General features: G+C 44.1%; 1 protein-coding gene across 8 annotated transcripts in view; it reads left to right on the plus strand.

The window, feature by feature from the left end:
* The window catches only part of tns1b (tensin 1b), a 287,235-nt gene that overhangs the window by 81,775 nt on the left and 189,298 nt on the right, over window positions 1–16,162 (plus strand). The gene's annotated exons all lie outside the window — the stretch shown is intronic.

Raw genomic sequence — 16,162 nt, forward strand, 5'->3', positions numbered from 1 at the left:
AGGGCCTGTTGGGTGGTCTGGGTGGTCTGCACTTCCAATGGGGAGTGAGGGTATTAGGGCGCTGGATTGTTGGGGGTGAGAGATGAAGAAGGGGGGAAACTTCAGTCAGAGAAGTTGTGAGAGAGTGAGCGAGAGAGGGATGACTGTGTTCCCTTAATCTCTGAGTTGACCCATTGTCAACCCACTGTCATCTTTACCCTTCCCTTAAAAGCTGGTTCAGTCTGACTCTCTCTCTCTCTCTCTCTCCCTCTCTCTCTGCCTGGCCAAGACACAAAGCTATTTTTGCTCTCTCTTGTATAATTTAATCCAACGTGTGTTTGCTCTCTGCAAGGTGTGTGTGTGTGTGTGTGTGTGTGTGTGTGTGTGTGTGTGTGTGTGTGTGTGTGTGTGTGTGTATGCTTTCGGAGCTGTGCTGAGAATGTCCGAATGCTCAGAGGTATGGAGGTGTGCACAAAGGCGTGTCTTTCACCTTTGTGAACTATGTTGTACCCCGTTCTTCCCATTACCCTTCATCAGTGACGTGAAATAACTGGAGAAGTGGAAACAAAGTCTCCATAGTGGCCATGTCCACCATACTGGTAGTCTATGTTTTCAGATCGACCCATATAATTTTCGAAGAACTTAATCGAGAGAGGAGAACCACGGCGCAGCTGATTGAGATGCAACTATGATGGGATGGCCCTTTGGTCTATCTCTGCTCCTCTGTCAAACTATGGTTCTGGAGAGACTTAACTGACCCCTTGATTAGTTCATCAGCATTATTCCCTTTAGGGGAGGGGGATTGTTAAAGGACCCCAAAGCCCACCAGCTAAGCTCCTAGTCACTGATTGACTGCTTTTAGGAGGCTGTATAACAATGCAACTTACTTCAGGGTGAAATTCAATCAAACCTCTCTCAGTAACGTTCATGAAGAATGTTGGTTTACATAACCGCTGCCAGGCACACGTCTTTTTATGAAACCTGGAAGCGTCTACCAATGAGTCTATTTATCAGTACTTCAAAGTCATTCTGTGACTTTATTTCACTATTTGAGCCATACATTAATAAGGTATGTTTCCCGTTTTTTGTTTGTTGGTAAAGTCAGGGAACGGAGTATAGGCTGAGGTGGTTTGGAGACCAAGCTCAAGAATGAGGGCCACACTGGAGATTGATGTGTTTCCAGCTGCAGAAGCAGTTACTGTCTAGTGAAGGGAGATGCAGGAAACGGACCTCCTCTATGAACCAGACTGGCGCTATCTGCTAGGCAAGCAGAAAGAGGAGGATCCTTTCCCCCCCGAAAGCCCAGAACGTCTGAACTGTCTTGGCTGAATTCAGATTTTTCGGCTACAGACAGAAACAGTTGCTTTCGGAAAATATGAAATGACGTGAAATGACAGAAGATGACAGTCAAGACGCAGGAAATTAAGTCGCAGAAGACACTGGCCAACCGGAAGGGAAAATTGAAAAGGGGATGGCATAAGAAGGCGCGAGAGAAGACCTTGCAAGAGGACAACATCGATACCTGAAACACCAATCTCAGGATGTTCTTCCACAATACACTTGTGAATTATTGATAAGATTCACAATGGGTTTATGGACAGTTTTCCAGAGTTTCTCAGAAAAGGCCAATGGCAAACAAATCAACTGTCCTCCAAAAAGGCTTGAAAATATGCCAAGAAACATAATCTTGTCAGTGAGGGTCATTCTTAGGTTGCATAAGTCTTTCATGAGCAAGGTGACTGGAAGAGAATACTTGTTATAAAGAGTGTACAATGTTTGAGCCCCGACACTACAGAAAAAGGACTTAACTCCGCCCAGAAGTATGATGTCACATGGGTACATTCCCTCTGCTCGACTCTATGACCCTTAGCGGTACTAATGGGAGTGGTTATAAGCCTGTGACATCATCCGTTTAAGTGCTGATAACGTATCAGAAGGTTAAGAACAAAACCTCACATTTCAATTTATGATTGAAATTCCTTTTTAAGTGCAAAGTGTACAGATTTAAAGAGGACCTTTGCTGGTGTATTAATGGCCACTTCTACCAAAATGCAAGGGCTTACGAAGGATTTTAAAGTAAACAGTTCTTGCTGCCATGAGCCTCTGATTTAAAACAACACTACTTCAGAGTGTCACCTACAACTATAAGCCAATGCAAATATTGACCCTTGCCTAAACCTCCAAGCTGTCATAGTGGTCAAATAGCTTAATGGAATGATCAATGTCCATTAACCTATATTTAGTCAATCTGGAGACCAGGACAGTATAATATTCTCAGTGCAGGTCCAGAGTCAGAGTCAGGGGAAGACCAGGAGAGTATAGTCTTCTCAGTGCAGGTCCAGAGTCAGAGTCAGGGGGAGACCAGGACAGTATAGTCTTCTCAGTGCAGGTCCAGAGTCAGAGCCAGGGGAAGACCAGGACAGTATAATCTTCTCAGTGCCGGTCCAGAGTCAGAGTCAGGGGAAGACCAGGAGAGTATAGTCTTCTCAGTGCAGGTCCAGAGTCAGAGTCAGGGGAAGACCAGGAGAGTATAGTCTTCTCAGTGCAGGTCCAGAGTCAGAGTCAGGGGGAGACCAGGACAGTATAGTCTTCTCAGTGCCGGTCCAGAGTCAGAGCCAGGGGAAGACCAGGACAGTATAGTCTTCTCAGTGCAGGTCCAGAGTCAGAGTCAGGGGGAGACCAGGACAGTATAGTCTTCTCAGTGCAGGTCCAGAGTCAGAGTCAGGGGGAGACCAGGACAGTATAGTCTTCTCAGTGCAGGTCCAGAGTCAGAGTCAGGGGGAGACTAGGACAGTATAGTCTTCTCAGTGCAGGTCCAGATTCAGAGTCAGGGGGAGACCAGGACAGTATAGTCTTCTCAGTGCAGGTCCAGAGTCAGAGTCAGGGGGAGGCCAGGACAGTATAGTCTTCTCAGTGCCGGTCCAGAGTCAGAGTCAGGGGAAGACCAGGAGAGTATAGTCTTCTCAGTGCAGGTCCAGAGTCAGAGTCAGGCTCATGCTGGGGTGTTGTCGTGGTCAGTATCTCAAAGGCCCCAGTCTGGGGTAAACACTTGTCAGAAACCTAATTCTAGATACGGTGCTTAGTGGGTTGGTTGAGGATTTTTATTTCCTACATCTTTAACACCATCTCTTTAATTTCAATCTATTCCCCTCTCTGCTCATTTACCCCAGTCTCCCCCTCTTTCTATCTCTTTGTCCTGCAGCTGGTTTGCCCCCCCCCCTCAGTTCCTATAGGATTACCTATGATTTGAGTGAAAGAGAGTTGCACATGTGGGGCCCCTTTGAAATATGGCAGCATTTCTGTAATTGCAACATCTGGCTATACGTTGCCCCAATGCTTTGCAGACATAATGGATTTGCCATGCAGTCCCTTTTCCGGCATGCCTCCTCCATTTCATCATTCCCAATCGCGTTCAATCGGACACATGCTTTATCTCGGAGTTCCACTCTGTGTGTGGTGTACGTTCCATTAGTTCAGGGTGCAGCAATGGAGCGGAACAGTGAAACTCTGAGCGGCGTTCCGAAGTGTAGACCACCACTCCTTCTCACTACATAAAAGGGTGTTTAAGATTGGCCCTCAGCCTTCCGTGGCCCTCTCGCCATCTCCGCATGGATTGGACCTCCAATCTGGAATGGCTCTACGTTCCTGTCCCAGCTTGTTGTTTAAATCAAGTCAACATTTATTGGTCGTGTACACAGGTTTGCAGATGTTATAACAGGAGCAGTGAAATGCTTGTTTCTAGATTCAACAATGCAGTAGAATGTCTCGCAAATACAATACAAATACACAAATAATCAAAACATCTAAACAAGAAATCAAGAAATGACAGGGTGGGACAATTAACAATCCAGAGTATATTTCTATAGTGAGCATGTGTCAGAATCCAGCATATAAATAAGTGGTGTGTATAAACAGTATATCATTTGGAAAGAAAATGGTATGTACAGCAGTAGGTATATTAGGATGGGGTATGTTGAGAATACAGTAAATACATACACAGTGAGTAAACAACCGTATATAAACAGAATATGAGTTGGGCAGCGTTTCAATTACTATATAAACTCAGCAAAGAAAGAAACGTCCTCTCACTCTCAACTGCGTTTATTTTCTGCAAACTTAACATGTGCAAATATTTGTATGAACATAACAAGATTCAATAACTGTGAGACATGAACTGAACAAGTTCCACAGACTTGTGACGAACAGAAATGGAATAATGTGTATTTTTTAATTTTTTATTTCACCTTTATTGAACCAGGTAGGATGGTTGAGAACCGGTTCTCATTTACAACTGCGACCTGGCCAAGATAAAGTAAAGCAGTTCGACAGACAACAACACAGAGTTACACATGGAATAAACAAACATACAGTCAATAATACAGTAAAAAAAGTCTGTATACAGTATGTGCAAATGAGGTAAGATAAGGTAAGGCAATAAATAGGCCATGGTGGCGAAGTAATTACAATATAGCAGTTAAACACTGGAATGGTAGATGTGCAGAAGATGAATGTGCAAGTGGAGATACTGGGGTGGGTGGGGGGGGTCAAAATCAAAGTAACAGTCAGTATCTGGTGTGGCCACCTGCTGCATTAAGTACGGCAGTGCATCTCCTCCTCATGGACAGCACCAGATGTGCCAGTTCTTGCTGTGAGATGTTACCCCACTCTTCCACCAAGGCACCTGCAAGTTTCTGGACATTTCTGGGGGGAATAGCCCTCACCCTCTGATCCAACAGGTCCCAGACATGCTGTCAGAACACTGACATTCCTGTCTTGCAGGAAATCACGCACAGAATGAGCAGTATGACTGGTGGCATTGTCATGCTGGAGGGTCATGTCAGGATGAGCATGCCGGAAGGGTACCATATGAGGGAGGAGGATGTCTTCCCTGTAACGCACAGCTTTGAGATTGCTTGCAATGACAACAAGCTCAGTCCGATGATGCTGTGACACACCGCCCCAGACCATGGTGGACCCTCCACCTCCAAATCGCTCTCGCTCCAGAGTACAGGCCTCGGTGTAACGTTCATTCCTTCAACGATAAACGCAAATCTGACTATCACCCCTGGTGAGACAAAACTGCAACTCATCAATGAAGAGCACTTTTTGCCAGTCCTGTCTAGTCCAGCGATGGTGGGTTTGTGCCCATAGGCGACGTGATGTCTGGTGAGGACCTGCCTTACAACAGGCCTACAATCCCTCAGTCCAGCCTCTCGCAGCCTATTGCAGACAGTCTGAGCACTGATGGAGGGATTGTGAGTTCCTGGTGTAACTCGGGCAGTGGTTGTTGCCATCCTGTACCTGTCCCGCAGGTGTGATGTTCGGATGTAACGATCCTGTGCAGGTGTTGTTACATGTGGTCTGCCACTGCGAGGACGATCAGCTGTCCGTCTTGTCTCCCTCTAGCGCTGTCTTAGGCGTCTCACAGTACGGACATAGCAATTTATTGCCCTGGCCACATCTGCAGTCCTCATGCCTCCTTGCAGCATGCCTAAGGCCCGTTCCCGCAGATGAGTAGGGACCCTGGGCATCTTTCTTTTGGTGTAGAAAGGCCTCTTTTGTGTCCTAAGTTTTCATAACTGTGACCTTAATTGCTTACCGTGTGTAAGCTGTTAGTGTCTTAACGATCGTTCCACAGGTGCATGTTCATTAATTGTTTATGGTTCATTGAACAAGCATGGGAAACAGTGTTTAAACCCTTTACAATGAAGATCTGTGAAGTTATTTGGATTTTTACGATTTATCTTTGAAAGACAGGGTCCAGAAAAAGGTCAGTTTCTTTTTTTGCTGAGTTTACAGTGGGCATTTGTCTCAAGGTGCAGGGCTGAGTACTGGGCAGGTAATCGGCTCGTGATTCTTTTCAACAATCTGGTGGCCTGGAGATATAAGCTGTTTTTCAGTCTCTCAGTCCTGGCTGTGATGCACCTGTCCTGTTAAATCTCTGTCTGCCAGAAGGTAGGAGAATGAATAGACCATGGCTCGGATGGCTGAGGTACTTGATGTCCTTCTTGGCCTTCCTTTGACACAGAGTGCTGTAACTGTCCAGGAGGGCAGGCAGCGTGCCCCCGTTAATGCGTTGGGCTGACCGCACCACCCTCTGGAGAGCCATGTGGTTGAGAGCGGTCCAGTTGTCGTACCAGGTAGAAATTCAGCCCGACAGACTGCTCTCAATATGCATCTGTAGAAGTTTGTGAGGGTCTTAGGGGCCATGCCGATTTTGTTTCAGCCGTCTGTGGTTGTTGAGGCGCTGCTGCGCCTTTATTCACCACGGTGTCGGTGTGGCGAGACCATTTCAGGTTCTCAGTGATGTGCATGCCAAGGAACTTGAAGCTTTTGACCCTATCCACTGCAGCCCTCTCCTCTGTCTCCTGTTGTTCACGATCAGGTCCTTTGTTTGTTTTACATTGAGTGAGAGGTTATTATCCTGGCACCACTCCACCTTTGGTCTAACCTTCTCCCTGTAGGCTGTCTGTTCGTTGTTGGTAATCAGGTCTACTGTTGTGTTGTCAGAAAACGTGTTGATTGAGTTGGAGTTGTGCGTAGCCGTGCAGTCTTGGGTGAACAGGGAGTACAGGAGGGGGCTGAGCACACATCCCTGGGGGGCCCTCGTGTTGAGGATCAGCGTGACGGAGGTGTTGTTGCCTACCATCTCCACCTGGGGTTGGCAAGTGGGGACAACAGACTGGCATAGGGAGAGGTTGAATATGTCCGTAAACACTCCAGCCAGGGGGTGTAAATTGATTTTGCTAGTCGCTCTCACGCAGATATATTAAAAACTGTGCTGTCTCCGCTGCAAAGAGGGGGGCCGCTAAAATGTTTTGCTCGCAAGGTGGAGGGGCAACATTTTGTTTAGGGCCCCCAAAAGGCTAGGACAGGCTCTGACTGAATATGTGGGTATGGATGCGGGTATGATGAGTTCTGATTTTTTTGTGAGCCCCACCCCCATCAAAGTTGCCCATCCCTGCTCTGGCTGGAAGACCTGTATTGGGTTTGTCACATTTTCTTGTGGGAAAGAGATACTCTGATCAATAGGAAAGAACATCTGTCTTCCAGTTCCATAATATATCCTGTTTTGGGGATTCAATATTGCCTTAGTTAGCGGTTTGACTCGTTTTTTCCCTTATGCGGGTCCTCTTTTCTCTGATTTTGTTTTGTAATATGGCTTCAATGTTGTATTGGATCAATAGCAGAAGTAAGTGCTCTGATGAGACAGGCTGATAGTTTGTGACAACCCTCAGAAAAAATGTGGAGGATTGGGTCCACACATGCTGCCACAGAAAACAATCCAGATGTTTGTAGAGTCCTGCCATCCCCTACTCTCCATAGATGGTTCATGTCACTCATCAACAACTGTTTTGAGCGTTGGCTGAGTTCCCGAACACTGGCTTTAATATGGGGAGCTTTTGATGTTCCTCTTGTGGCTTTAACTATTTAACCTTTCCCAGGTTTATTTCTGGCTTAGTTGTTTTGTTTCACTTGGGGTTACCCATAGTTTGTCATAGAAACAGACCATGATCCTTCAGAGAGAGCCTGATCACCAGCATCAATCATTCCCCAATAAACAAAATCCCTTGTGGTTATGGAGACGAAACAGCACCACATTATTAAGATCACTAGCGAGGACTTCAGTTGAGTTTGGTCTCCCTTTATGAGTGCAGTGAGATCGAGGCAGGCAATTGAGGTGAATAAGCCATTTATGAAGTGTTATGAGCTGCGTCCAGTCTGCTACGGGATTTGACTGAGTACCCTGGAGACTAGAGTTGCATGTGAGAAGACTCCTACCTTATATTTAGCATTATCAGATAGGGTTATACTCTCTTGGTCGTCTCTTGCTAAAACGGGTCAAGTTTGCTTGCATAAGATAGATTGAGTGATAGAGTGCAGGCTATGGCCAAATACTATTTTGGTCAGTGGGCAGTTATCCTTTGAGCACTATGTGCTTAGTACATTCAGGGGCCGGCTGCCCGGAACCAGGTAAAGCATATTCCTGGACAAAAAATTCACATTCTCCACTGAGCATGCATTCTGTGAATGACAGTTCTTAAAATATGCTTCTTTGCGGAAAGGCTCGGCTTGAGCCCACTTGCGTAAACATTTTTACATTCAGCACCAGAGTTTTACATTCCAGAATTTACATGCATTGCTTTGAGAAACACAGTATGGTATTTCAACATGCTCCACAGCCATTTTGCTCTGTAGACTGCGGAATTCAACTGAAAGAGAGTTCAATAAAGCCTTGCAGGTGACATCACTCATAGACGGGGTTGGTTAGGCTGGACCTGATTCCAGTGGAGGTCAGGATTCATCGAACAGAAAGTGAGACATGTCTGTGGGGCGAGACATAAATGAGAGCCGAGAGTCCAGACCTCCTCCATCCTCCCCAGTATCTACCTCTGCAATCCCGCAATCATTCACAACTCATCACAAACTGGCCGTGGCTACATACCATAGGCTACTGAGCTTATATGTGTATGTAGGTGTGTGTGTGTGTGTGTGTGTGTGTGTGCGTGCGTGCGTGCGTGTGTGTGTGTTAAAACAAATGGACTGCTATGTGTGAGTCAATATGAAGGTTCACGCATTCCTGTATTGTTCCTGTATTGTGAGGGATTTTGGCCTCAGTTTTGATCCCTTGTTGCATCTATAAACTCCACGTTCTGGCTTGCTTGTGAACACTGCCTTCACCGTATATGGCCATGTTGAGCTTCTGATACATTCAGCACCTGAATCAAGTGTGAGCCATGCCAGAACATTTCAACATGAATACTCGCCCAATAGACCTCCACTGCCGTGACGAGCTGTAAATTCTAAGGCTCTTTCTCAATTGTCCAAAAGTCCCCCCCCAGCTCGTTCCCATTATCTCATTTCCTTCTTCTAGAGAATGCTCAAAAAGGTTAAAACAATGGGGTGGAAACTCATCATTAGGCTTTCCTACTCTTGATCAGGTATTCTCAGAACAGTGCAGATGAAGAAGAGGAGAATAGGACAGATCTTTAGACAATTGAGAAAGAGCCCCAAGTTTGTTTTTCCTTGCTTGATAAAGCTCTTCAGCTCCTATTATTGATGCCTCTCTTCCCCTAACCAGTAGTAAATTATTGGGCTAGTCTGCTGACAGCCAGGGATTTTACACCCTGATAACAACAACAGCAATGATACAGGTGTGTCTGAGGCTGGGCAAGGTGCCCACTAGCTGAATACAGTAGTCTGCCAGATCCTCCCATGCTGCCAGCATCCAAGGAGGCATTGTCTGACCGACTTATGGGGGGGGGGGAAGAGTGTAGCAAAAACAATGGCTTCTGCGTCCGTCAGTTACAACATTACTCTTTGCAGCCAATCTGAAGCGACCATAATTCATGCCCGTAGCTTTATCATCAATGTTTTCATTTGAGGAGCTCTGTTGCCACAAAACAGAAAGACCATGTTGTGTTTCAGTGTCTGCTTCTTGAGATAAAACAGCCTTTTTTATCTCCTGTGTGGAATTTGTTACGAGTGCAGAAATGAGACCACTGTGTAAGATACATGTGTAACTTCATTATTTATGATGGGATATAAGAGAGACTAAGTCCCACAGGGGCGTGTGTGCCTTTATGAGGCGTATAGTGAGGTGGTTGTTCTCCGCGGAATGACCGTTAGGCCTATGTACTATAACAAGTTGTGGAGCAGGCCGTGGTTTATGTCACCACCACCCACTCCATTATGTGCAAAGGTCTGTGTCAGTTTAAAGAAAGTACTTTCGGGGTTATGAAGCCTCATCAATTGTCAATCATCAAGCCAAATTGTAGCACTGGTGAAAGCATGCATGCTGTCTTTTCTGGGCAAAGAGCTCATTTCTGATGATGAACTTGGTTACTTTAAACTGAGCATGGATTTGGACCATTAAAGCGGGCTGCTTGCGGGAAGAGGTTTTTGGGGCGTGCTTCTCCAGTGTTGCTCAATTTCTGACATTTATTTTCATTTGCTGCAATGTCTCTACGACTTCTGGGAGAAAATTATGTTCTGGTTTTGCGAAACAAGTGCCGACTACGCCAAACGAATTAGGTGATGTCATTCAATATCAAGTCCAATTATACTGCTTTTCGTGCTTATGGTTATGATTAAATAATGGTTAAAGAATTCAAAACAAAAGCTATGACATGCCATTTTAATAGTGTAATGGCCTTACTCCCTGCTCTCTCTTCTCTCAACTTAATCATCATAGTCTCTTTATCCTTGTGGAATGTTCCGAAGTAAGTCTTTATTTTATCTCAGCATTGCACTAAATTTGAGTTGGGAAAGCACCAGGAAATGTTTTCTTTTTTCTTGTAGAGCTTGTAGATGCCATGACGCCAGGATGCCGCTACGTACTTTTTTTTTGAGTGTGGCTGAGTTCCAAAAGGGTTGTTTTGGCAGTCCCCATAGGATAACCCTTTTTGGTTCCAGGAAGAACACTTTTTTTGGTTCCAGATAGAACTATTTTGGGTTCCATGTAGAACCTTCTGGGGAAATGGTTCTACATGGAACTCAATAGGGCTTTACCTGGAACCCAAATAGTTTTACCTGGAACCAAAAAGAGTTTTTCAACGGGTTATCATTTGCTGAAGAGTGTGGGTTGTTATTTCTCCCAGGTCGGGACTGGACGACGTGACCGGAAGCCACTGTATCCAGTCTGCCTCTGGGGGTGGAACATACTTGAGTTAACCATCCCTGCAGATACCTGCAGACTGAGAACCAAAGCATTGTTATTGATCAATCATCTGGCGATGCACAATTGGCCCAGCATCGCCAGGATAGGCAGTCATTGTAAATAAGAATTTGTTCTTAACTGACTAGCCTAGTTAAATTAAGGTTAAATAAATAAACATTAGTGGATTGAGACTAGATTCAAAGTCTTTACTTAATGCTTCTCTCCCTCCATTCTGTTGATTAGCCTGTGAAAAAATGGGTGATTTTCTCTCTTCACTTCTGGATGACTGAGTCATTTTCTCCCTGGGATCCACCTCACTGAGATGGAAATGCATGTTGAGAGAAAGAGAGGGAACGAGAGAGGGAAAGATTGGAATGCCTGAGGTGCATTTCTCCCTAAATGAAATCAGGTGACCGTCCATTGTGAGGCCGGTGGATGGAGGAAAGGAGAGTCGTAGAGGAGGAGGAGATGAGAGAAAGAAAAGGTCAAATTCCTCCCTTCATCAAATCAAATTTTATTTGTCACATGCACAGAATACAACAGGTAGACCTTACAGTGAAATGCTTAATTACAAGCCCTACGGGATCGGTGTCCCTAAACAGGGACGGTTGTTGCTAAGGTGCGCTAATGTAACTAGAATGACATTGTATACAACAGCCAACTTTCTGGGACACAGACATGTCTAGTATGGGCAGAAAGCTTAAATTCTTGTTAATCTGACTGCAATTGTGTCCAATTAACAGTAGCTTTTACAATGAAAAATGTTATTGTTTGAGGAGAGTGCACAATAACAAAGAACTTTTATCACAGCAACTGGTTTGATACATTCACCTCTGAAGATAAATCATGTACTTACATTCAGTAATCTTGCTCCGACTTGTCATCATGAGGGTCCCAGAGATAAAATGTAGCATAGTTGAATTTGATCAAATCAATGTTTATGTTCAATTGTAGGAACTGGGGTTTACAGTTTGACCCAACTGCTGTCTCTGACTCCACACCCACCAGGCCCGGCCATCTAGATATGTGAAAGTTAGTGTATAAGCTAATGATCCATCATCTATGACATTCCTGGGAGTGTATAAACGTTCATTTTTTATTACCATAGCATTTTTTACTTGATATTGCAGTAATGTAATTCTTCACGAGATACGTCTGAAACTGTGCACACACACTGCTGCCACCTGATGGCCAAATTTAAATTATACCTATACTCCTATCTGGCTTTTCTCTTGCATTTAAAAAAATATATATAGAAAACACATGTTTCTTTGTTTATATTATCTTTTACCAGATCTAATGTGTTATATTCTCCTACATTAATTTCACATTTCCACAAACTTCAAAGGGTTTCCTTTCAAATGGTATCAAGAATTTGCATGTCCTTGCTTCAGTTCCTGAGCTACAGGCAGTTAGATTTGGGTATGTCATTTTAGGTTAAAAAAAAACTTAAGAGGTTAAAGTTTTGAGAGTGTTAATTAAGAAACGATTTACTAAAATAAACAAGTTAAAAATAAGAAAAATTGAAAAAGAACAAATAATTAAAGGGCAACAATATAATAACAGTAGTGAGGCTATATACACAGGGTACTGGTACAGAGTCAATGTGCGGGGGCACAGGTTAGTCGAGGTAATAGATGTAATATGTGCATGTACAGTGCCTTGCAAAAGTATTCATCCCCCTTGGCGTTTTTCCTATTTTGTTGCATTACAACCTGTAATTTAAAATTATTTTTATTTGGATTTTATGGCATACTGTAACGGTCGTCGTATGAAGAAGGTGTGGACCAAAGCGCGTGGTAAGTGTTCATGTTATTTTTGATGGAAACTGAACATAAAAAACAAAATAACAAAGAGAATGAATAAAAAACAAAACAGTCATGTCAGGTGCAGAAACAGAAAACAACTACGCACAACCCATAGTGGGAAAACAGGCTGCCTAAGTATGGTTCTCAATCAGAGCCAACGATAAACAGCTGCCTCTGATTGGGAACCATACCAGGCCAAACACAGAAATACAAAACATAGAACAACACATAGAATTCCCACCCCAACTCACATCCCGACCAAACTAAAATAGAGACATAAAAAAGGAACCATGGTCAGGACATGACACATACACAAATTAGTCCCAATTGGTGAAGTGATTTTTTTTTTAAATCACTTGTTTCAAAATATTCTACAAAATAAAAAACGGAAAAGTAGCGCGTGCACATGTATTCACACCCTTTGTTATGAAGCCACTAAATAAGATCTGATGTAACCAATTACCATCAGAAGTCACACAATTAGTTAAATAAAGTCCACCTGTGTGCAATCTAAGTCTCACATGATCTGTCACATGAGCTCAGTAAATATACACCTGTTCTGAAAGGCACCAGAGTCTGCAACACCACTAAGCAAGGGGCAACACCAAGCAAGAGGCACCATGAAGACCAAGGAGCTCTCGAAACAGGTCATAGACAAAGTTGTGGAGAAGTACAGATCAGGTTTGGGTTATAAAAAAATATCAGAAACTTTCAACATACCACGGAGCACTATTAAATCCATTTTTTTAAATGGAAAGAATATGGCACCACAACAAACCTGCCAAGAGAGGGCCGCCCACCAAAACTCACGGACCAGGCAAGGAGGGCATTAATCAGAGGCAACAAAGAGACCAAAGGTAACCCTGAAGGAGCTGCAAAGCTCCATAACGGAGATTGGAGTATCTGTCCATAGGACCACCTTAAGCCGTACACTCCACAGAGCTGGGCTTTACGGAAGAGTGACCAGAAAAAAAGCCATTGCTTAAAGAAAAAAATAAGCAAACAAAAGCGTTTGGTTTTCGCCAAAAGGCTTGTGGGAGACTCCGCAAACATATGGAAGAAGGTACTCTGGTCAGATGAGACTAAAATTTAGCTTTTTGGCCATCAAGGAAAATGCTATGTCTGGCGCAAACCCAACACCTCTCATCACCCCGAGAATACCATCCCCACATTGAAGCATGGTGGTGGCAGCATCATGCCGTGGGGATGTTTTTCCATCAGCAGGGACTGGGAAACTGGTCAGAATTGAAGGAATGATGGATGGCACTAAACAGGCAAATTCTTGAGGGAAACCTGTTTCAGTCTTCCAGAGATTTGAGACTGGTTCATCTTCTAGCAGGACAATGACCCTAAGCATACTGCTAAAACAACACTTGAGTGGTTTAAGGGGAAACATTTAAATGTCTATGAATGACCTAGTCAAAGCCCAGACCTCAATCCAATTGAGAGTCTGTGGTATGACTTAAAGATTGCTGTACACCAGTGGAACCCATCCAACTTGAAGGAGCTGGAGCAGCTTTGCCTTGAACAATGGGCAGAAAATAGCAGTGGCCAGATGCGCCAAGTTTATAGAGACATGCCCCAAGAGACTTGCAGTTGTAATTGCTGCAAAAGGTGGCTCTACAAAGTGTTGACTTTGGGGGTGAATAGTTATGCACGCTCAAGTTTTCTGCATTTTGCATCTCCAAAGTGGTAGACATGTTGTGTAAATCAAATGATACAAACACCCCCCCAAAACACAATTATAATTCCAGGTTGTAAGGCAAGAAATGAGGAAAAATGCCAGTGGGGTGAATACTTTCGCAAGCCACTGTATGTGTGTACGGTCACTGTGGGGACATCATCATTGATTCACTTGTTGATGAAGCCAGTGACTGATGTGGCCAGTGACTCAATGCCATCGAAAGAATCCTGGAACATATTCCAGTCTGTGCTAGCAAAACAGTCCTGTAGCTTAGCATCTGCGTCATCTGACCACTTCCTTATTGAGCAAGTCACTGGTACTTCCTGCTTTAGTTTTTGCTTGTAAGCAGGAATCAGGAGGATAGAGTTATAGTCAGATTTGGTGGGCGAGGGATAGATTTTTACAAAATCTCTGTGTGTGGAGTAAAGGTGATCTAGAGTTTTTTTCCTCTGGTTGCACATGTAATATGCTGGTAGAAATTAGGTAAAACGGATTTAAGATTCCCTGCATTAATGTCCCCGGCCACTAGGAGCGCCGCCTCTGGATGAGCATTTTCTTGTTTGCTTATGGCCTTATACAGCTCGTTGAGTGCAGTCTTAGTGCCAGCATCTGTTTGTGGACAGCAAAGAAAATATAGATGAAAACTTTCTTGGTAAATAGTGTGGATTCAGCTTATCATGAGACACTCTACCTCAGGCAAGCAAAACCTTGAGACTTATATTTCGTGCTCCAGCTGTCATTTATAAATAGACCCAGATCGCCACCCCTTTGTCTTACTGGAGGCAGCTTTTCTATCTTGCCGAAAACCTAGCCAGCTGTTACGAGCCCTACTTTTTACAACCTTTTGTATGAAACAAAGGATCGATAATGAAGATGAGATCTGGGCATCTGAGTGCATCTAGAGACACGACAATGAGGCTGGTGGACACAAAACCAACTCTTCTCGTGTGTTTGCGGAGAGAGTTTATCTTCCATAGCCTCTGAAACTGCTGCTCAGTGCCTCGTGGTCCCACGTGCATCATGAATTATTAAATCTGGTCTTTGTATAGCAGATGCCTCACAGGCAACGGACAGGACTTTTTTTCCATTCCACATTTCACGCACTTTTCCATTTTCACTGGGTTGTAAATGTACAGATTTAAACAAGTGTTTACTACTTACATAACGGTAAATCTTCCTGTGACTTACTTGTTTCCTTATCCACGTCAAAGCATGTAAGTTAAATTATGATCACTTCTCTTACCAAAATATTTCAGCTCTGCAAGGGTTTAAAGTATCATTTAGTGTCATTCAAACATATCTATTTATTTTTTCAAAAACGCTAATTTGAAACTCCATAGCAGTTTTGATGGAAAAGACAGCTATCTAATAACTAGGTTCACTTCTTCAGCTTGTTGACTCCCTGTTTGGAATGACAGGGTTTGGGAGAAGGACAGGACACTTCGCCAACTGTCCATGACCGTCAACGACCCTACCATCGAGGGAATTCCTGCCCTGAGATGGGCTGTGCTATGGATACCAGCTTAGGGGGGCACGTTCAAACTCACTTCCCCACCTCCTTGCCTTTCTTTCTTCTTTTCATCCACCCTTCTTTTTTATTTCCTCTCTCTTACTCTTTCCTGTCTCTCTTTCCTCTTCCCCCTCCTTTTCATTCCCCCCTTTTTTTGTGTGTGATAAGGATGAAGAATTCATTGGCTCTCTTACAAAACTATCAGTTAGCCACCACCAGTGGATTCTCCTAAAAGCATGCCTGTCAAAAATCTTTGGGAATTTCACATAAATGTTCCAATAGCTGGTACAATCCCGGGGTTGGCCTCCTCTTATTGTCAGAGTTCAGTGTTCAGTGGCCCTTTATTGAAACTCCATGTGGGGGCTCCATTGTACTCACGTGATCAAAAGAAAGAGAGAGAGTGTGTGAGAGTGTGTGAGCGAGACAGAGAGAGACTGAGAGAGGAACTGAGAGACGGAGACAGAGGGTGAGAGAGGGAGATGAAGGGAGTAGAGGCTGCCTCTGTGTGGATGTGGGGTCAG

This window comes from Oncorhynchus keta, chromosome 7 (genome assembly GCF_023373465.1).
Source record: "Oncorhynchus keta strain PuntledgeMale-10-30-2019 chromosome 7, Oket_V2, whole genome shotgun sequence".
Lineage (NCBI taxonomy): Eukaryota > Metazoa > Chordata > Actinopteri > Salmoniformes > Salmonidae > Oncorhynchus > Oncorhynchus keta.